Source organism: Acipenser ruthenus, chromosome 17, assembly GCF_902713425.1.
Source record: "Acipenser ruthenus chromosome 17, fAciRut3.2 maternal haplotype, whole genome shotgun sequence".
In the NCBI taxonomy this organism is placed as follows: Eukaryota; Metazoa; Chordata; class Actinopteri; order Acipenseriformes; family Acipenseridae; genus Acipenser; species Acipenser ruthenus.
The window spans coordinates 31,253,461-31,275,776 of record NC_081205.1 but is presented as its reverse complement, the minus strand read 5'-3'; the positions used below and the strand labels follow the sequence as shown (position 1 = coordinate 31,275,776).

The 22,316-nt window shown below is 38.1% G+C and overlaps 1 long non-coding RNA gene across 1 annotated transcript; it reads right to left on the bottom strand.

Annotated features, from left to right (window-relative positions):
- Positions 1–12,167: 12,167 nt before the first annotated feature.
- LOC131697987 (uncharacterized) lies at positions 12,168–14,462 on the bottom strand. Its single transcript, XR_009307597.1, has 3 exons — positions 14,358–14,462; positions 14,090–14,191; positions 12,168–12,225 (listed from the first exon to the last, which is right to left on the bottom strand). It is a non-coding gene; the product is annotated as an uncharacterized LOC131697987 (long non-coding RNA).
- Positions 14,463–22,316: the final 7,854 nt, after the last annotated feature.

The following is a 22,316-nucleotide window of genomic DNA, read 5'->3' as shown; positions in this document are numbered from 1 at the left end:
AAATGGAAACACCAATGTAAAGTCACTTAACAGGGGGTTGGGCCACTATTGTATCGTGCTCTGTGGAGTTCTCGGCGGACCGTTTTTGATGAAACTGGCTGCTCGCGCCCCAGGTTAAAATTTGCAGTCAATTGATCTGCAGTTGCTCGCCTGTTTTGCCTTGCACTTCGAATTAATGCACGGATATCACGATCCTGGAGTATGTGCTTCCGCCCACTGTTGCCCTTTGCTGAGGATGTCTTTCCCTCGGAGTTCCATGCCGACATCACCTTAGACACCGTTGCTCGTGAAACATCAGCAAGTTGAGCTGTCTTGCTCACTGAAGCTCCTGCCAAGCGCGCCCCAACAACCACCCCTCTTTCAGTCACTGAGGTCTCCTCGTGCAGCCATGCTAGCCATAATTATAGACAACGAGGGCTGTCTAGCATTTTTATACATGACCCTAAGCATGCTGGGATGTTATTTGCTTAATTAACGCAAGCCCTTGCTTTCAATATACTTGGTGTCCCATTAAACTTGGTGACCCAGGTGTTTCCATTTTTTTGTCCACTATCTGTGTGTGTGTATATATACACACACACACACACACACACACACACACACACACACACACACACACTGTTGTATGAAAGGCGCTATATATCTATCATTAATGTGAGAGCAGCAGTCTAAAATATATTGGTAGAATACCACGGTGTACAAAAAAACCCTATGCCGCAATGTCCCTTTAAAAACAAATAAGCCTTTTGAATTGATGGAGTTCGTTTCAGAAATCTCGGGATTATTTCTGCCATGTATTTTATTTTGTACAGGTATTGTAGCACAGTCGTGTGTGATTATATTTGTTAACCCCCCCCCCCCCCCCCCAAAAAAAAATAAAAATAAAATAAAATAAAATAAATAAATAAATAACATAGTCTTCGTGAAAAAGAATAACTAGCTGAACAGTCCAACGCGTTACAAACACAATATTAAAGACAACCAGCTAACTAATCAAATGAAGCAGGCTGGAATTCCTTAGAGCATAATATTGGAGATATCAATTGGAATTTTATCAACGAGGGTGCCAAGCAAACCGGCAAGGTTCCAGGGCTATTAATAACTCAACTATTAAGAATTCCCTGCCCTGCTCGAAAATAAGACCACGGGCTCGTTTATATATTACCAATGTCGTATCAGGCTAGGACGCGGGGGGCACAATATCCGATAGAAGTAGTGTTTCTATATAACGTTGCTCACACTACAGTATTACCTGTAGTATTTCACCGACACCAATTTACTTGCTGTATAAATATGACAGGAAGACCACAGTCATTTCCCTCCTTGAACTTTGAGAGACATGGCTGCTCTCATTTATGCTGTGTATTTAGACAGACTGAGACAATCACAGCGACAGAGGGGATCGGAACATGTGTGCGCAGTATCTGTGACATGGTTTGTTATTATTATGTATTGACACTGTTATTATTATAAATAACTAGTCTATTGCTATTTTGTAATGTTTACCATTTAGTGATACTGTAGACTTCTTTCGATTTTAACCGACATGCAAAGCGCTTTGAGATGCTGTGGTACGAAAGGCGCTCTATAAATAAATAACATTGAAAATGTAAATCGATCAAGAAATGATAGCGATCCTCTCTGCCTGTTTGATCCCATGTTCTGGCCGGCTAGCAGCATTTATTTTACTTGCAATTGCAGTCCTTTTGATCCTCTTTGAGGAAAACGCTGCACGACTGTTCATTTAAAACAATGAAACAGACTTATTAATGTGTACTTCTTCTACAGCTCTGCCAGAATGATGTTTTCTTTGTGTTGCTGTTTCGGCAGATGCCTTTGCTGATTTTCCTGTCCGGGTTGTCTCCTAACACAACCCACAATTCCCCTTAATAATTAGGCTCATTATATTTTGTTTTTTGAATGTATCACATGTGTTCTAACATATTTAATAATTATTTAGTTTAAATATTAAATTAGACTTGTTAAATAACTCTTTATTAGTAACACAATGTTGTGTTTATGGTGCAGTTCCGAACGTGTACATTACATGGGAATATACAGTAAAAAGAATTACATATACAGCATACATTAGATAGAAATGGGTTGTTAGGTCACTTAAACCTATAGTTTATGTCTCCTACTAATGATGACGCAAATATGATTTCCAAGACCATTCAAAATACATTCCTTGTGTTGCGTGGTTCATGTATTTTCAGACACGGCTAGCCTACCTGTCGTACTGAAACACTACACCATTCGACTGGAATATAGAAACAGGTGATACCTGTTCGAAAGATCTATCGTATTTGAACTTATGATCTCTCAATATAGAACCGAGCCCCAGAACATACATTTCGATTACAACGCTAGAGCGTGTCATAGGCATTATTATTATTATTATTATTATTATTATTATTATTATTGACTCACTATAGGTTTGAAAATGACCTGCATCGCACAATTTAATTATCGATTCCACCCAAAACGCTCTTGTTCTTACCTACAATTCTGTTACACGCCAGCGGCTTCAATCTTGACAACTGACTCGATATATATATATATATATATATATATATACATTATGTATTTATTTATTTTTGTCTGTCTTGTTTCTGCAGGCTATTGGTATTTAATATAGATGTATGCGGTATTAAACTTGAATAGGATATACTACTACTAATGTCTAAATGCAAACATAAATAAATAAATAAATAAATAAATAAATAAAGACTAAGAAAGAAATAAGGGACATGATCTACTTTTTCTTGAAAATGTGAACAGCCACGATGTATTTTGAAAGTAGGTTTAAGCCCCTCTGTGTATTTCCTGACTCTGTTTGAAACACGGATGTTTATCCTTCAGCGTTGGGCTGGATTGCAGATGAGCCGGTGTTTCAGTTCACTGCAGTGTTTCAATTTGAAAGCAGATGCTGCAGACAGAGCCGCGAGTCTGACGAGTAATTCAAACGCGTAAACCCATGGGCTGGCTACCTTAACCTTCATCACTTCAAAATGTTTAGCGCAGCGCATCCTTTTAAAACTCTAGCCCATTACTAAGTAGGCATATAGGAACAGTCAAACATGAAGGCTACCTGTACCGCGGTTCTTGCACACCGGCTGCAAAGGAGAATATTGTGAGGATATAAAATACTTTACATGAGATTGACAGTGCATTTAACCGAAAAGCATTATATTACGTTAAAATACCGAATATTGTGTTTTTAAATTGTGGCTCCACCTTACTTTGCTGAACGTTTGCACTAAAACAAAACAAAACAAAAAAAAAAAACCCCGAAAAACTGGAATTTAGCAACATGCAGTACTCTCTTGGAAACGGGATTATTTAAATGAGGAATAGCATGCCAATGTTAGAGAGCAGGCACCTGCTGCCAGTCAAACATGGCAAAGTGGTTAAAAGGGGGTATCAAATATTCTTAGGCGGTGGTACAATGCATATATGATCCTGACCATATTGTTTGCAATAAATACGGGGTTAGCTTTCTGATAGAACATATTTTATATTTTGTAATTGTATCTACACCTCAATATACAACATAAACAACAAGGGTTCCAATAAAACCCCAAAACAACCGTATTTTATTTCTAGAATGCCCAGTCGCCCTGTTTTCAAGTTTAGCAATACCTGTAGGTGATAGGAAGAGGCCTACTTTATGCAGAACTTTCCCTTCACATTGTAGCTTCACAAAAAACATTACAGTCCTTGCTGGTATTATTATTATTATTATTATTATTATTATTATTATTATTATTATTATTATTACTGCAGTCAATAAACTTGTATCATGGATGTGACCATGCACAATTTGAACCCAAGACACTTCTGTGTGTATGTCAGAATTTCAAATACAGATGCCTTTTTTAATATATAAAACCACTGGACTAAATGGAACCGAGGGTTGTTTTGAGAGTGCAGATCAATGTCATCCGTTAACACGTCTTTGATTAGAGGCAGATGGGTTCTCAATAAAAACCATTCGCTAATAAGACGGGGTGGTGTACTAATCTGGGTTCGCAGCACAACTGAGAGGATCCTGTGTTAATCCTAGACTAAACATGCATGGACAACATTGTTATACACTGTCTCTGGTTTCAGTTGCCTTACCCTTGTGCTTTAGGGGAAGGGTTACAATGTAGCTCATTTTCTGTATGAATACAAAGTACGAAAAGGGTTAAAAGTGTGAAAAGGATACTATATAAAGGATTTTGTTAAGTAGCATCTGACCCAAATATACTGCTACAGGGATCCAAGTTCAATAATATAAGAACGGCTGGGGACAGGTAATGCCTGCCATGTGAATTGCATGCATAATCTCTTCTGCAGGGGTCTGAATTAAATTAAAGTTTACGGAACCACCATGGATATATTTGAAAAATATTTGTGCTAGACAGCACTGCAGTCTACAGTTTGTATATGGTATGAATGTACCATGTTATCTAGCTTTGGCACAACATGCATCCTAATCAGACTGGCAGGGTTAGTGGTATGCACTTGGTAACGCCTTTTCAGAAATCCCCCTTGATAAACGATTTTTGAATTAGTCATATTGTACCAGACTGGGGGCTCATTCTATATCACAGCCCAGAAGGATCTATCAGAACAGCACCCCCCACCCCTTTCATGTAGATCCATACATGTAAGAAAGAGAAAAGAATACCCTCAGCCCTCATGGACTAAATCAAAAACATCTTGTGTTCCCCTGGAACAAACAGGACTGTAAAAAGAAACGTACCCCCCCCCCCCCCATTAGATAAGCCACATTCACAGGAAGCTACAACAGCACACCTCAGCTTAAGGGAGGTGAATGTGTGTATATGTGTGTATATGTGTGTGTGTGTGCGAGTGTGTGAGCGCGTGCGTGTGTGTGCGTGAATGTGTGCATGTGCGTGTGTGCGAGTGAGTGTGTGTGTGTGTGAGTGTGTGTGCGAGAGTGTGTGTGACTGTGCATGTGTGTGTGTTTGCAAGTGTGTGTGTGTGCAAGTGTGTGTGTGTGTGTGCAAGTGTGTGTGTGTATGTGTGTGTGTGTGCAAGTGTGTGTGTGCGCGAGTGTGTGTGTGTCAGTGTGTGTGTGTGTATGTGTGTGTTTGTGTGCGAGTGTGTGTCTAAGTGTGTGTGTCTTAGTGTGTGTGTCAGTGTGTATGTGTGTGTGTTTGTGTCAGTGTGTGTGCGAGAATGTGTGTGTATGTGTGTGTATGTGTCAGTGTGTGTGTGTCAGTGTGTGTGTGTGTGTGTGTGAGTGTGTGTGTGTCAGTGTGTGTGTGTCAGTGTGTGTGTGTGTGCTTCCTCACTTTGTATACCCTGCATTCCCAATGACAGATCATTGTCTAAAATGAATAGGACCAATACCCAATACCCGATACCCGATACCCAATAACCAAATACCCAATACCCAATACCCAATACCCGATACCCGATACCCGATACCCGATACCCGATACCCAATAACCAATACCTGATACCCAATACCCGATACCCAATACCCAGTACCCAATACCCGATAGCCAATATCCAGTACCCAATACCCAATACCAAGTACCCAATGCCCGGTACCCGGTACCCGATAGCCAATACCCAGTACCCAATACCAAGTACCTTAGTACCCAGTACCCAGTACCCAGTACCCGATACCCAATACCCCCTTGCATTATACTACCTCTCTGTAAACACAGCAGAGTATTGTTGTATGGAACGAGCAGCATGCTTATCTTTCTTGTCACTAAGAGGAAGTCTATGGGAAGCAGTATGCCATTCTCTCAAACTGTCCCCTGTCACATAATTAGAATTCATTTCTGAACCAGAGGAGCTTTGGACCTAAAAAGCAAGTCTAATTAGATGACAATAGCCTATTATAAAACGTATTGGTTTTCCTCTCTACAGTTTCTAAGCACAATAAGTATTCCTCAGTGTAAAACAATATATGATCTAACTCTTTTGATTAAGACAGCACAGTGTGATTCGTTTGCTCTCTGCTGCGTGATGAATACTGAGGGGGTTTCTGCCAAAAAGTCATTCTTTGAGGTTTGAATCGAAGCCAGTCCTGAATGCTTCACAGAAGCTGTATTGAACATAAAATCCTATAATTGAATTTAGTCTTTTGTGCTACAGAGACTTGGATACATCAAACCAGCTTTCATTTGGTGGCAGTGTCAACAGATATTATACAGAAAACAGAACCAATAAGAGTAGTTTGACACATTATGAAACATTAATAGCTTTAGGGCGAGCTTCTCAAAGCTCCTTTCCAGAAATCTTCGACATTTTTATTTAGGGTCTTTTAAGTAGTTGTTTCTTTTTGTTCATTTGAGAATCGACATTTTCCTGGGAGAAAATAATTATGACGATTTGGAGTAAATAGCCTTTGAGAATCTATCTCTTAAGTACGATTCGCACGGGACTGAAAAACGGGGTGTCCTCAGAGTTGATCAAAAGCAGACGAGGTCCTGCACCCTCCCTGACGTAGAGACCTATACGGTCGTGTCTTCATTTTCTTCTTTTCTGAATTACTTGTCGAACAAATGTTTGTACTCTTGCTGATTCACACCCAAAAAAGCTTTCGAATGCGTCGCTGAAAGTAGCATCCAGTTTTAAAGTGTTGAGGCGAATAACCCGGGAATACTGATATTAATTCAAACATAACACTGACATGGTGGATAAGCACGCGACTTAAAATACACACAAGCAGTGAGTTTGAAATTTAACAGTTCGTCTTGATGCCCTGTAAAACAAGTGGGAGACCGCTGGACAAATTATCTGGGGTAAAAAAACGAAATGGACGATTCGCACGGGACTAAGTTTCATTGATGTCAATACAAATTCCAGAGCCAATTGAAATCTGGTGATTTTTAGTCCCGTGCGAATAGTCTGCTTTCAGGGAAAAGGACAAATCAGGGTTTGCACGGCAAAACTTTATATGCTCGATATATTCTACACGCGCTCATTATGATGCACTCGGCCACAGCAAGGCAATAGAGTGACTGTCCTTAAAGGGATGGGAGGATGTTTTAGTATATACACTTAGCCTACTCCAGCCCAGTGTCTCTCTGTGTGTCAGTTCCATTTGATGGTGGTGGTACGAGTGGACCACAGGACGCGTGGGACTGAGGTTAGACCAAACTCTTATTTGGGACAAGTGCCAGCTCTGGGCTCATGTTTCTGGAAATGAAAGACAGGGCTTTCACCTCACCAGCCAGTCTCTCATCGTAGGTCTTTGAGTGACGGAGAGACTTCCCACTTCATAGAACAACACAGATCAGTTTAACACGCTCATACTGGTTGTATTATACGCAGCTGCTATTGTATCTATTTCTTTTTTCTTTAAATAACAATACCTGATTGATCATGCAAGAGGTTTATTCTTTTACAATGATTTACACCCTCACCAAAAAACAAACAAACAAAAAAAACATCCTCTACAATAATTGTTGCGGGATGAGCATGCAATAGGCCTATATATCTTTATTGTATACAGTTTGTTGCGTACATTCGGATTTTCCCAAACTGCTTTTTCCCTAGCTATTGTAAGAGTAGTGCCATTCTTTCTAAAGTGTCTTATTATTTTCGCTTCTACGTGTGAAAGTCTACATGGTCTTTTCCTCTGTTTTTCGTTGTCAGGTGTCAGCTGATTTACAAGCAATAGCTGGTTTTTTATTTTATTTATTTACTCTCAATCAGCTGGCTCACTGTTGTAACACTGTTATACTCACCAAGTTAAAAAGTCAAATACAGTCATAACCATGCGTTCAGAATAATATCAAGTGTGTTTGTGTGTGATAAAGAAGCCACTGCATTAACTAACCATTACCACAAAGTAAACACAGTATCTAAGGGTTTGTAAGCTTTTAGAATGTCCAATAAAATGACCAAAATATTGTCTGTCTTGTACTAGTCCATATCTTACTGATAAATCTTGCTAATTGCATTCCTTATCCAGATTCAGAATGTACATCACGCTACTGTATCAGCAATAACACGGTCTATCTCAGTGCTTGGGGCTATCAGACAGAAACCCCAGTAATAATGTTACACTTGTGCAAAACAAGCTGCTAAATGCTTCTGAAGAGCCAGGTTTATATTTACTGACGGTTGCTTAGAGATTAATGTCAGCAAGGTTTTTTAATTGTGCTTTCAACACAAGCAGTAGCCTTTCACTTGGGTATGTGCCTTGGAAAAGCTTTGATGCAGGGTTTCATGCCAGCATATATATCAATAATAGACACTTATAGAGAGAGAGAGAGAGAGAGAGAGAGAGAGAGAGAGAGAGAGAGAGAGAGAGAGAGAGAGAGAGAGAGAGAGAGATTATGTTTGTTTAGATTTTTGTTTTAAATTATGTCTCCAGGTGATGACTTTTGGCCATAGTTGTACTTTGCAATGCTGACATTATTTAAATAAGTCTGTGATCATTCACTGAGTTCCTGGTTTAAAACTGAAATGTCTGTAGTGTAAACTGTAGCTCTATCAGAGGAACAATAATCTGCATGATATTAAAAAACAAACAAATCTACAGTATTAACAACGTTTACTGGTATGTTCTATATATTGAAAGTAGTGTAACTTTTCTAATTTTGATGCATGAGCATTTGCTATAAGTTCTGTCATGTAATGGCACCAGTGCTCTGTCCTTACTTGCTTTTAACTGATCCTGTGGCTTTACTAGCTCTACCTTGTTTCCCAGCCCCCAGTAGACTTGTTATCCATGGATCTCTGTGCCTCGCTTGTAGAAATGATGACAGCGTGTTGCTTTAAGAGTGCTTTTGCACCTGCACTGCGCTGTAACGAATCCGACTGACCTCTTGTTAACAGCTACTTTCCTCCAGATACCAGCCTTATTTCCTCCAGGATTCCTGTCTGAAGTTGGCTTCTTGTGTAACAGAAACTGAAAGAAAAAAAAGGTGCAAAGTTATGGCATAAAACCTTAATTAATTAAAAAAAACAAAACAACAACAACAACAAAAAAAACACAAGGTTGTTTACAGTGTGTCTATCTCTTCTGGGTTTTTACATTTTTGTAAGTATTTGTGGATGTAACCACCAAACTGCTTCAGCTAAAAGCTTAAAATGTTCAGATTGCAGACAAAACAAGGTTATGTATTCAGAATGCGGGTAACTTTAGGGAACCCCTCTGTATAATTTGTCAATAACTTCTCTGCAGCTTTTAGAAGCGTTCTAGTTCAGACATACTAAAAGAAATGTAATGCATTCAATGGCAAACCTTTCGACTCAAGGTCATTTTCAATGTCTGATAGAAGACTTTGAAAAGTTCTTTCAGTTAAAAAATGTTTGTCATTAAATTTATTTAATCTCGTTTGGTGTTTTTACAGTTATGGACAAGCATTGTAGTTCGCTTTTTAAAATAACCAAACCATTTAAATATATACATGTTTACAATCAAAGGCCGTGAATGGAACTACCATAGAATTCCTTTTTATTTTTTAGTTGATAAACCCAGCTGTCGTGAAAGACGCAGGTGGGACAGCAGCACTTACAGAAGCCAGCTGTCAATCAGCGAACAAGGTTCAAGAGGAGCAGGTGCGGGTTAGCCCAGCTCTCCCCATGGTGCTGCCAACAAGCCTGGCTTCTCAGGGACCACCCGCTAGCAGGGTGACACAGCCGTTTAGCCACCAGATTCATTTCATTCGGGGACCTCTCTGCTGAGCTTACACATTCAGTGGGCCCTAATCTCTCATGCCTGTGATGTGCTCCTGATGCAGACCAGCTGACATCACCAGACATGTCAGACTGTAAGGAAAAGAAACCCAGGAACTAATCACAGCTAAATCAATTTGTGTAAAAATGCAACTGTATCAGGCAGTGTTGTCTTCCTCAGTATATATCTGTAAATTAAAACAGAAATTTAACAATGCAAAAAAAATAAAAATAAATAAATAATAAAAAATAAACAAAACTTTTTGTTACAGTTACGGCTGTAGTTTTTGTAATTGTATAGTTTATTTTGACATTGTTGGAGTCCAAGAATAATGAGACAAAAAATCTACACCCCAGACCCAAAAGCACAAGTACTGTAAGAAATGAAGGGCTTTCAGAAGACAATTGTATTTACAGAAGTACATGACTTGTTTTACTTGACATAAGAAAATAACTAAAGAAAGAAAAGAAAAAGAACGTTTAGAATTTGCTTCCTGTGAATTGAAGCCAATGAGAATTTTTTTATTGCAGTGTATCATTTACTTTTTTTCATGTTATTTCATCTCCCTTACATTTAAAGCAAAAACAGCAAAATGAATCATGAGCTTCAATAAATACTTTATTATAAAACGACAGAAAGCATTCCACACCGCCCTGCTAAGAGTATGCGTTGTGTTTTAATTGTATAGATGCTGATGGTTTTAAATTACTCAGACCACTCTGGGTCCAGCTGCCCTGGCTTTCTCTACTGTTTCAGGCAGAGACCCAAATTATCATCACCTAATCAGTGTTATACAAGGAAAGCATTCCCCGCGGGGCAGAGCGCTGAACAATGCAGCAGTGACACAACTGTGTGAAGTGATTCACTGCCATCCAACTGCTTTAGAAACTTGTTGAGACATTACACAGCACTTTGAGTAAAGGAAGTGAATATTTACTAATGTTATATTGAAGTAATGTAAAACTTTATTTTTTAAGTATTCTTTGTATACAATAATAATAATACTTATAATAATAAAAATAATAATAATAATAACTTTAAACTATTTTAGTGCCTTTCACACCTAGATGTCTCAAGGCGCTGTACAAAACAATCAAACAGAAATCGACATTAAAAAATACAATGAATAACAATAACACACACACACATACAGTTAAGCCTTCTGGTACTAAGTAGATTTAAAAATATATTTTTAAACACCTAGATACAATTGCAATGGATGTATGTATGGGTACATAATAAGGCACAATGAGGTATAGGATAGTTCTTAAACACATTTGTTTTATTTATTTATTTATTTATTTATTTATTTATTTATTTATTTATTGTACCAGTACCCAACCCTCCTCCCCCATAAAAACATACAGAACATTGTAGTGGAATCATTTCTTGCCTCCTTTTTTGTGTCTCAAATCAAAGGAATGATGTGAAGATTGACTTGTTTGCTCTGCTGAATGCTGGGATTGAAACCAGGCTTCTTCTCTGCAAGACCTCCCCCTGGCTCCAGGGCTCCTGCATCCCAGGAGCGGATCAGAGCGCTTCCTGTGGTCCATCGCTCCCCAAGGGAAGGGATTAGGATTAGGTACCCAGCGCTAGCCGATGTCCTGTTTTTCTTTCTCTCCTGCAGTCTTCCTGAGAAAATAAACTATGCACAGCCCTGCGCTCTCTCCAATTCTTAATTCACCTAATTAACTTAATTCACTCAATTGGTCAAAATGTGTTAATTGAGTGCATTGGGGAAATTATGTTAATTTAAAAGTTAAGATAGAAGAAATATATCAATATATTATATGTTAAAACTGTATCTACAAACAAGCTTTTCTTGTAATTTTTCCATACTATGTTAATGAAATGCGAACTATTAAAAAAAAGGCAAATCATGTTGATACTATTAATACAAATAAAGTATACTATAATATAGTTTGATATACTGTAAACGTTAACACTTTTAAACAACTTTAATGGAGTATTTAATCACAAAGATCAATAATGAAGGATTTTTAAAGACCATTTAACTGTGAACATGATAAGGTTCATCACAACATCAGCGCACTGTAGTCAGTTCAGAACCCCACAGGAGAAGATTTGATTTGTATCCTTGAAATAAATTGACCCTGGACTGTATGCAGTGGAGCTTATCCCTGACACTGAAGGGTCAGAATTGTTAGTGTGATTAACATTGCCTTGAGAGAGGCACGGGCAGGTCATATCGCCACGGGAGAGCCCTGCCCAGCTTCCCTCAGGCCCCTGCTACTGAGGAGTTCCGAAGACCACAAAGGAAAGACCACGAAAGACCACAGATTCAAAGTCCTGGCCAAGGCAAAATCCAATGTGCTCTTAATCAAAGAAAATAAAAACAAGGTTTATTAAAATGCCAAGTTAATAGCACGTTTCAAAATAACACAAAGGCAGACTGTGGGACTGGGGGCTCCATAGCTCAACACTTATCGAGTTAGACGCTGAAATTCAGAAAATCCTTAATGCCTGAGCAAAGAAAACAAGCAAGCTCCCAGGGACTTGTGCTGAGCACGCCATGCCGATTGTTTCAATTCCGATGACTGATCCTGAAATTTAAACATTTATTTAGATACAAAATAAATGAAATGCTGATGTTGATGTTTCATTTTGATAGAACTCTCTTTCGAGCAACCAAAACAAATGGATGGATTAGGAAGATCAACAGAGGCCTAATTGGAGGCAGCGCATGTTGACTGTGGAAACACTGTAGATTACCATGCACTTGCAAACTCCAAGCTGGTGTTTTTGTTAAGCCTCTAATGTTTCATTTGAAGAAAGAATTTAATTTGTATAGTTTATTTAGTAATTCATTTTTTGATCCTTCGCAGACTGAAAGAAGGTAGAAAAACATCATTATCTTCGCCGAGGAAATATAATTTTCCATGTAAGCAACTTAACATTTTTTATTTAGCTTTGGCAAATTCTTGCAAAGCTGCTTAATACATATTTTGCTTTAGCATGGCCTCAATTAAAATTAGACTGTTTTATCAGCACAGATTTTCCTTAGAATACATTCAACTTTGTTAAACACACATCAAACATGTGCGATTGTACAACTTTGCTATTTTAGATATTTTTATATTATTTGACATTAAGGCACGTGCAGATCTAGAATTCTACAAACTGAAGTGATACAAACACATGTATTGAGAAGACCACAGTAAACCACAGTTACACAGATTTGTTGATACTGCCATCTTGTGGCAATACAAATATATTAATCTAATTATTGTTTAATCATTTCAAACATATTTTTAACGTGATTCCTTGCATGGGTTGCTGGAATTATACAGAGACAATGCACGATGTTTAACCTCTTGATTCGCATTGCTTGTCTGCGCACAATCAAAACTATTTGACAGATAAACAAAATAGAAGTGTTTCCCAAGACGTATGCATTACATATGTGAGAACCGTTTGTAATACAAAATATCTTTCCCTGAATCGTATGAAACACGTTCTGAAGACACACACTTTATTAGCCCAAACCGATCACATACCAGAACTGAAAAGTGAATTCTACCCATCTTTAGCCCAGTTGAACGAGCGGTTCTTGAAATACAGCTATAATGTAAATGACATACATACAGATACAGGCACCCCCACTATAATCCTGTCATTGTTTTATGGAATTGTATCCCAGTGGCAGGATTATAGCTGGGTTGCCTATACTGCAATGTATGTTTATCTGTACATCTATATCAGAGCTTTAGTTTCTCGCACTGTTCATGTAATTAGGGTTACAGATTTGCAGTGAAAAACTGGGGCGTTCTTTTTTCTCTTAAATTCACTGAAGCCGTACCAACTCCGAAGCCATTAAAATAACAATATTTAGCACAATAATAGTACAAAATAAATAAAAGATCGGGTGTATTTATTGGAGATAATAACAATGAATTATTTTCTTTATATTGTCATATCAAAACATGTTAAATGTACAAAAAGCCAGATTAAATAGAATCAGCTACCAGTATTACCATTTAAACGTGATAAACACATAATCAGAATGATTAAACAAATAACCCATAAGATTGTTTATTTTATTTTTGAATGACGCTAACACAACCAAATACATTACTCTGCTATTATCTTGAGCACACGATGCAGTTTGTAACCTACTTAAAAAAATAAAAAAATAAATAAAAAGTACTGTTTCTGACCGGGACAAAGGCTGTTTTTGCTCTACTTGTTGCCCCAGAATATGAACAAAATTACTATGTTTACTTCCGAGTGCTGTTAGTTTTTTAGACCTATAGTTCGTTTCGATTGTGAAGCATCCCATGGTTGTTATCACAGGCTACCATTCTACCAAATAATAAAGTGGAATAGTTGTACGCTTTTGTTTTAGAATATTTCAGTTTACAAAAGCTCCCTTATTTTGAAAACTCAATGTTGACAGGTATGAAATACCTTTCACAGTCAGCGTTGCAAGCTGCAGGAGTGATGGTTACCATGGCGATCACCCCTCTGTCGTCCTAAGTCACGTGAGCGGGACCTGAGTGACTTCGAGTTCTGAAACATAAACTTCAATAATAACCGAACAGCAAGAAGAAGCCGGGAGGCGGGAAAGGACGTAAAATACAAAGACAAAATAATGTAGCCTAAACAATCGTTTTGATAAGTCGAAATATAAGTATCTTGACAAAATGTTTTGCCGGTACACAGTACCGGGCCGTACCTGCTTACTTTTCACCTCTGCGTTACGCACAGAAGGTTGTTGTGTATTCCGTAGTGACACCGGTGTGGCATATTATTCCTATCTCTCTTGTGCTTGGTAGATTAAAATGTGATTCAATTTTGTAAGGAGGGCAGCAAATCTTATTGGAATTAACAATGAATACCAGTTGCGCTCAAAACATCTTTAATGAGATCTTAATTATTGGCACACCCCTTTCCTCATTGTTTTCCATGCTCTGTTTACCGCACAGCCTTTCATTTCAGCTGCCTGGCATCTAATTCATCACTGACAGCTTCCAAAGCATACAGGCAGTGCAGGGGGAACACCTCGAACAGGTGTGAACAATGAGAGCCAAGAGCAGGTCAGCGCTGAAATGCTCAGGTGGCCTCCCATTGCAAAGGCAGCAGTCAAGCGATTTGATAATGAATTGATCTGTCATGCGAAGCCATTCTCCTGTGCGCGCCGGCCTCTTAGGTTCAACGTCAAACAAAACGTGGCAGCGGATAAAGCCTGATGGTGGCTAATCTCCGGATATGGTGAACAATGCACATCTTACAGACGCATGCACAAAAGTCCTGGGTGCTGGAGGAAAAAAAAAAAACATAATTCCTAGCTCAGGGTAGAATGAAGCGCCCTCATTACTGTACTGTGGATTCCTCAAGCCTTTTCCACACATAATAAATGCCAGCTTTCTCCTTCTGCAGTCAGCCGTATCATTTTGGAGAAAACAAAAAGATCGTTTACCAGCATATGACAGGTACAGTATTACAAAAAGACCTACTTCCTGTGTAAAACAATCACAATTATCCAGTCACATTAATATGCATAACACCATCAATTATGTACATCGGTAGAAAAGCGATACAAAAGAAAGAAAGAAAAATCTGTGTCAAAACATGGCATTCCTGTCAGGACAGACTATTTTACCTGCCGTCAACAGTATCGCTTTTAAAATAAACTGAATATTTTTTGTGCAGGCATTATAAATGCTAAATGACAGTATAAAATACATTCAAACGGGTTATATATGCTTTACAATGTTTTACACTTGAGCCTGGATTGCAGCTTGATAACAAGGTGCCAAAATATCTCCTTTGAAGACAGACTTTTAATTTCTATCACAGGTTAAGTACAATAACAAATTCAACACATGGATGTATTTAGCAGTTTTTAAAAAAGTTTGAATAAAAGGAGGCTGAGGTAAATACTTCTGCAATATCAAAATTCAATTTGAATTCCTCTTATGCATATAAAATAAAGAAAAACGTAAATAAAATAAAATACATTCTTGTTTTGTTTAGCTGCAAACCAGAAAATAACCTTACAATATTTACTCGAAGGTTTATTTTTAAAAAGTACCATAACAAAACAAACAAGAACTGTTATCAAGATAAGTTTTTGGCAGTGTTTTCATTAAGTAATTGCACACAGTTATCACTGGGTTTGTTTTTTGGTACTTTTTTTTTTTTTTTAAAGGTGCTATAAGGATACAGCACCCTCATTAAATAGTTAGCTGTAATACCGCAGATAGTTGCAGTTCATTAATTGCAAAGGTAGCATTTGACACTCATTCGGTAATGAAGAGGTTGAAACCAGGTGATGTCACAAAAGCATTTAAGAAATTGTGCCGCTTGCAAAATATGCACCACACTTTTTTTTTTTTTTAAATAGCTGATTCACAGAGAGCCAGCGTGTAACAAGAAGCCAGCCTATGTTTATTTCTGTTTCTTTGTTTTAGACTAGTTGCCAAATTAACATTCTTCCAGCTAGTTTGGGCTACCTGATTCTGTGGGTGTGGACTGTTCTCTAGTAAATTCCTCTTTGCTGCCATTTGTCAGCAGCACACCTAGAGGCATTTTAAAAAATAAAAATAATGATAAAACACTTTATATCTACAATACTGGTTGCACAGTTTTTTTTTAGTTACAAGCCATTATTTCTTGCCGTTATGTACATACTGTATACTGCACACACATAGGTATTCAATAAGCATTCACCTGATAGATTAGTAAACCCGCTGTCGGGTAATTCTGTGCTTGAGTTTGGTCTCCAGTTCAGAAAGGTTTTTCTGTTCCTCACAAGCTGTAAAAACTTATTGAGGAACAGAAACTGCTTCCTACTCGAAGAATCCGGAAACTGTAATGTGGTGGAAAAATAAACTATGGAGGCCTTGTTTGAGAGTTACTGTTTGCATTGCGGATAGCCACTGAACTGCTTTTACAATATACAGGGATGTGTACTCTATACAGTGCAGGGCAATCTGAGTTATTGATCTGTCATAACGGTTTAATTCACCTCAGCTGTGACTGTTTGACATTCCTCTTCTGTGCATTTCAACAACATTTTCATACAGTCATGATTAATTGCTTAGTTTTTCAAAACATCTAGGTTTTACAAGAAAAAAAAAAAGTGTTTAGCCTTATTGCTTATAAGTTATGTTTGATGACGGGTGTCCTTTGAGTTCATTGTAATTCCTGAATGTTAAGTGCCACACTACTAGGTAGCAGATAGGAAAGCAGTGTTTGGTGCTTTTTACATCAAACACACCCCAGCGGAGACACACTCTAGAGGCCCTGCATGGAACCTGAGCTGCACCCTGGTCATCTTTCTGTTATGTCTAGTTTGCATGCAAACCACACTAGTTGGCATAGCAGCACCCACTTCAACCAGCCTTCCAATCTGCAGCATTTGTTAACTACATAACCGAGCAGTTTTGAGTCAAGAATCTGTGGCTTTTTTAAAATAGAAAAATGCATAAAGAAAGCACACATTTGTGTCAGAATTTAGTATTTTCAAATGTGTGGGAAATAAAGGTGATTTAAACATCACTATAATAACATTTAAAAAAAAAAAAAAATCCACTTATGGTGTTTTTTTCTGCCTTTCCTACATGATGTAATAGTATAATTATGTGAAGTGAGGAATATTATTATTATTGTTGTTGTATTTAAATATATCTATCTATCTATCTATCTATCTATCTATCTATCTATCTATCTATCTATCTATATATATATATATATATATATATATATACACACACACACATCATGTCTCTGCTCTAGTAATGACCATATTTTTGCAGGAAAGGCAGTGAATCTTGTAATGAGACATTTGATCTTTGCAACATTTCATGATCATCTGAAGCGCTGTCTATTCCAGATTAACAACAGAGGAAAAGGGAGGAAAAGGGAGAACCAGTGATGATATTGATCAGAAAAATAATTTAAAAACGTTAATTAGCACTCTAACTAGCCTAGTGCATAGCATCACCTTCTCAGTATTGGAGAGACAGACAGATATATTAGAAACAGACATTTGCTTTGCCATTAAATTGTTTAGATTATATTTAGCCTTGTGTTACTATAAACAGCCTCTGGAAGTCCCTTTTAAGTGCAGAATAAGAGTGAATGAATTAAAAGTGCTTCACTCTAGTGCAGTCTTCAGGAAGCGTCTCTCAGCCGAGCAATGGGAAGAAGGGCCGCTGGTTTGCACGAAAACATCTCTGATTAAAATACGAGAGCTCCCTCTCTCACTTCCTGTTCCCAACTTCCCACAGTCATCGCTCACAAGGAACTCACGAAAGCACATCAACACCTCTTTATTGAGCCTAACAGGAATTACTGCTCGCTGTTTTTTTTGTATTTGTTTGTTTTCCTTTACCTGGTTTGTTGTGTAACTGTTGATCAGGCACAGAGCGTACTATACCATGTTCCCAGCAACTCTGTAATTACAACCACTGCATTGTGGCACTCAGTATAGCAATTACATTTGGTTTGTACCAGCTATAAAGTAATTACTTATTACCCAATAACTGAATTGCTATAATATTTAGTCAAAGTCCAGACAGATTCAGCCAAGTCAAGTCAAGCCTGCAGTGTTGTTAAATTTTTAGTATATTTAACCACACTTTATTATTATTATTATTATTATTTATTTCTTAGCAGACACCCTTATCCAGGGCGACTTACAATCGCAAGCAAATACAAATACATTCAAGTGTTACAATATAAGTCATACAATAAGAACAAGAAATACAATAATTCTCAAGTGTGACAAACCACAATTCAATAATACAGCAGATAATAGTGAAAGTTACATCAGGATTTCTGTAGGAATGTTTTATTTCTGTAGGAATGTTTTATATTTTAATGGGGGGGGGGGGGGGGGGGCTGTGCTTCGCATAATACATAGTACTAATTGGGGTGTTTGGAAAAAGAAAATTAAATCTAACCCCAAACCTAACCCTAAACACCAACCCTAACCCCAACCCCAACAACAACCCCAACCCTAAACCCCAAACCCAATTTCAACCCCAACACTAAACCGCAAACTCTGAACCCCAACCCCAAAACCCAATCTCAACCCCAACCCCAATCTCAACCCCAATCTCAAGCCCAGCCCCAACCCTAAACCCAATCTCAACCCCAACCCTAAACCCCAACCCAAACCCAATTTCAACCCCAACCCCAAACCCAATCTCTACCCCAACCCCAGTCTCAACCCCAAACCCAATCTCAACCCCAACCCTAGCCCCCAGTAGTTATTTCTTAACCCTAACCCTAACTCTAACTCAAACCCCAGCCCTATCTCTAATAGTTGATCTGTAACATCATGTTCATTTACAACTAATTGCAGGTTTATAAAGTGTTTAACAAACCAATTAGCCCATATTTATTCATGAGATATTCAACACGTATTGGTCAGGAAAATTCATGGTTAATATATGCCTCATAGTAGATCCTTAGCATTTTTTTTACCAATGTTTTTAGGTTATGGATGTTATCTGCCGTTTATATTGTTAAAACAGGTCCTGGAAAGTGTTAATGACAGAGCAGCATTTTCCCCAGTGTATATCAATACACATGGAAACAGTATAGAATATTGAAACAACGGGAAGTGTTTAAGGCTGTAATTCTGCCTTAGGGACATGGCACAAGCATATAAAGCACTCAGACAAGAGGCTGTATTTGAATGATCTAACCCGTGGCAGATCTAAAACAATAGGACTCCAACAGACAACAATAGTATGCAAAACGCCCTTATTTGAATGATTTTTAAGGGCAACTTCTTAAAACATACTTTCAAAAGTTTATGAATTACATTATTATGACCATTGCCAATTAACTCAATGTGTCCCACAGCATTACTATTAGCTTCAATGAATTTGCAATTAAAGGAACTTAATTAATGTGATATTATGAGGTTGTGTGATACCGACCCATACGAGTACATTTTTACACCTTTCACCCAAAGTGCATCCACGCATTCTGATAGCACTACAACACTAGTCCAAAAGAAACACTTTGTGGGGGCTCTAGAATACACACAGCTGTTTTCAAAGGAGCAGTGAAAGGACAGCGGTTTAAACCAGAATTTTGGGGTACTTTTAGGGAAGGATGTGGCCACACTTTTGAATACACTGTAAAGTTGCTATAAATGAAAAATAAATGAAAATATTCAACTTGCAAATCGAATTTAGTTGTTAAATTTTCTCCATCTGCCCCTGCTTCCTGCTCCCCCTATGTAAAGTTACAGAAAGTCCTAAAAGTCTGGTATTTCGAAATCAATTGTATAGCTTAATGGGGCAGGATATACTGTACATTTGGCTTGAATTTTTTATCTAATACCTGATTTCATATTGCAGCTTATGAATACATACATCACATTCTATACAAAATCTCATTAAAGCATTTCAGGTATATGCTCTTCTTGCTGAAACGATTACATTTCATGAATGGAAATGGAATATTATGTCAAGTGCATCTTATGGTATCGCTGCACACTGTTTCGCTCCTTTTTGTTATGATAGATTAAGGGTTTATTGTTGAGTGTTCCACCTTGAAAATGGGCTTCGCTCTTCGCAAGTGGCTACTCGACAGGGACATTGAAAAGCAGGAATTTTTTTTGCATGGTTTTATTTTATTCCCATAGTGTGTGCTCTTATATTCCGCGAAACGGAACTCTATGTTCTAAAAAAGGCATTTCTTCAAGGATGCAAGTTACTAAATGGCCTGCCTTGCCAGTGTAGATCTCTATCAGTCAAAAGCACAGGGCTGCCTCCATAACCAGCATTCTAGTGTACGACGTATTTCTCACATGATCAGTGTCATCCAATGGGGGGCTGACTGGGCGTGGGAGTGCGGTTCTATTTCCCCAATATGGCACCCTGTCCACAAGCCTCTTCACCTAATAGTGTTGTGCTCCCCACGTTACAAAACTAGGTGGAATAGTCAATATTAAATCATTACACACATATCCATTCAAACTGCATCTGGGCGGCTCCACCTATTTCAAACTCTTACTGAGCCCAGTCTGAGATGTCAGTAGGACAAAAATTAAATCCTTCATATCTGAACTGATTTCAACAGCCAAGCATCGCTGAACTGATTGTTATGAAAACAAAATAAAACCCTTCAGCTTTAAGACTTGCAACCCCAAAGCCGCGCAGTAAATGCTGTGATAAGTCAGCAGCGGTTATGATTATGTCTAGCATATGCAGACAAATGAAACGCAGAGACTTATATCACCAATTCAGAAACTATTGATGTTCACAGTGTTCTGTATATTTAAAAAAAACAAAAACAAATTTAGCACATTAGGTCGTACTTGCCGTTCTTGTTTTATTGCTTCTCAAGTCCTTGCAGGAACAAGGTTCCCATAGTCGTGGTATCAGATGTTGACACACAAGTACACTTGTAATGAAAATATTGACATTCTTCAACACTGACATGCGCTGTCTAGCTCTGATCCTATTTTCACCCATTTATGCCAACAGCTTCTGTGCGAGTTTCCACATTTCATAGTGCTGTACAGTAACAGGTGCAGCAAACATGAACCCATTTTTAATGTGCTGTGTGAATGCTGACTGGCTTCAACAACTTCATGAACTCACTTTCAAAGTATAATGGGTGAAGAATAAGGGATGTAAAATCTATCACTTACATGAATGGCGATATTTAAGGACTGATTTTGAAACCCCAGAACTTCAAGAATAAGACATGCATATTATTTCCATGCAGTTTATCCCAATTTGTGTTTGTGTGGTTTCCTGGATCTTCGGGAGTCCACTGGTCATTGGCTCTCATACCATACAGCTCTGCTGTGCAAGGTATGGTTCTCAGTTGAAAAGGGGTCATCTCAATTGCTCTCAATGAACTCTGTGATATCTTCAATACAAACCCATAAATACCATTAATACCATTAAGAAAACAAACTCCTGTAGTGGTCCTTTGATATTCCTTTTTCTTAGCTGGCCTCTTCCCAGTGCTCCAATGAGCACCCATGAGGAAATGCACAGATTGATTTTTTGTATTCATTTCATTTCCTATGAGTCTTTTGAAACCGGCGTCCCGTCTCTCAAGGCCCTTGTGGAGAACATGGGGTGGCTGAGCCCTTGGCAGGCAATAACAGGAAGGGGAGGTGAGGCAGACACTTAATTGGGCCTTTTACGCTGTGCCAATGTGGTCAGCATGCCACAGATAAGCCTTCTCTGCCATTGAAACCCTGACTGCCCCTTTCCTCTCTTTCATTCCAAGTATTCTCTGAAAGGAATCGTGTCAAATGAGATTCCTGCCCAACGCCCACATATAATGACCTTTTTACACGATTCCTTCAGGAAGACTGGATTTAGCAGCATTCTCTTACATCCCATCCCCATTACCGTGAGACCCCATTCCACACACTGTTCATCACCTGCTTATATTCTTAGAAGGGGCAGGATGCTACCTCTGAAACTGACAAAGCTTTTTAATGGGAAAGAGTTATGCAAATTCAAAAGGTGGCAACCATTGCATTTCAAAAGCCAGAAGTAAGCACGGAATCCTTTGAGTTTACCTTTATCTATTATTATTATTATTATTATTATTATTATTATTATTATTATTATTATTATTATTATTATTATTATTATTATTATTAAAAATGCTTGTATAAAGATTGTATTTTGTTTAAAGATGT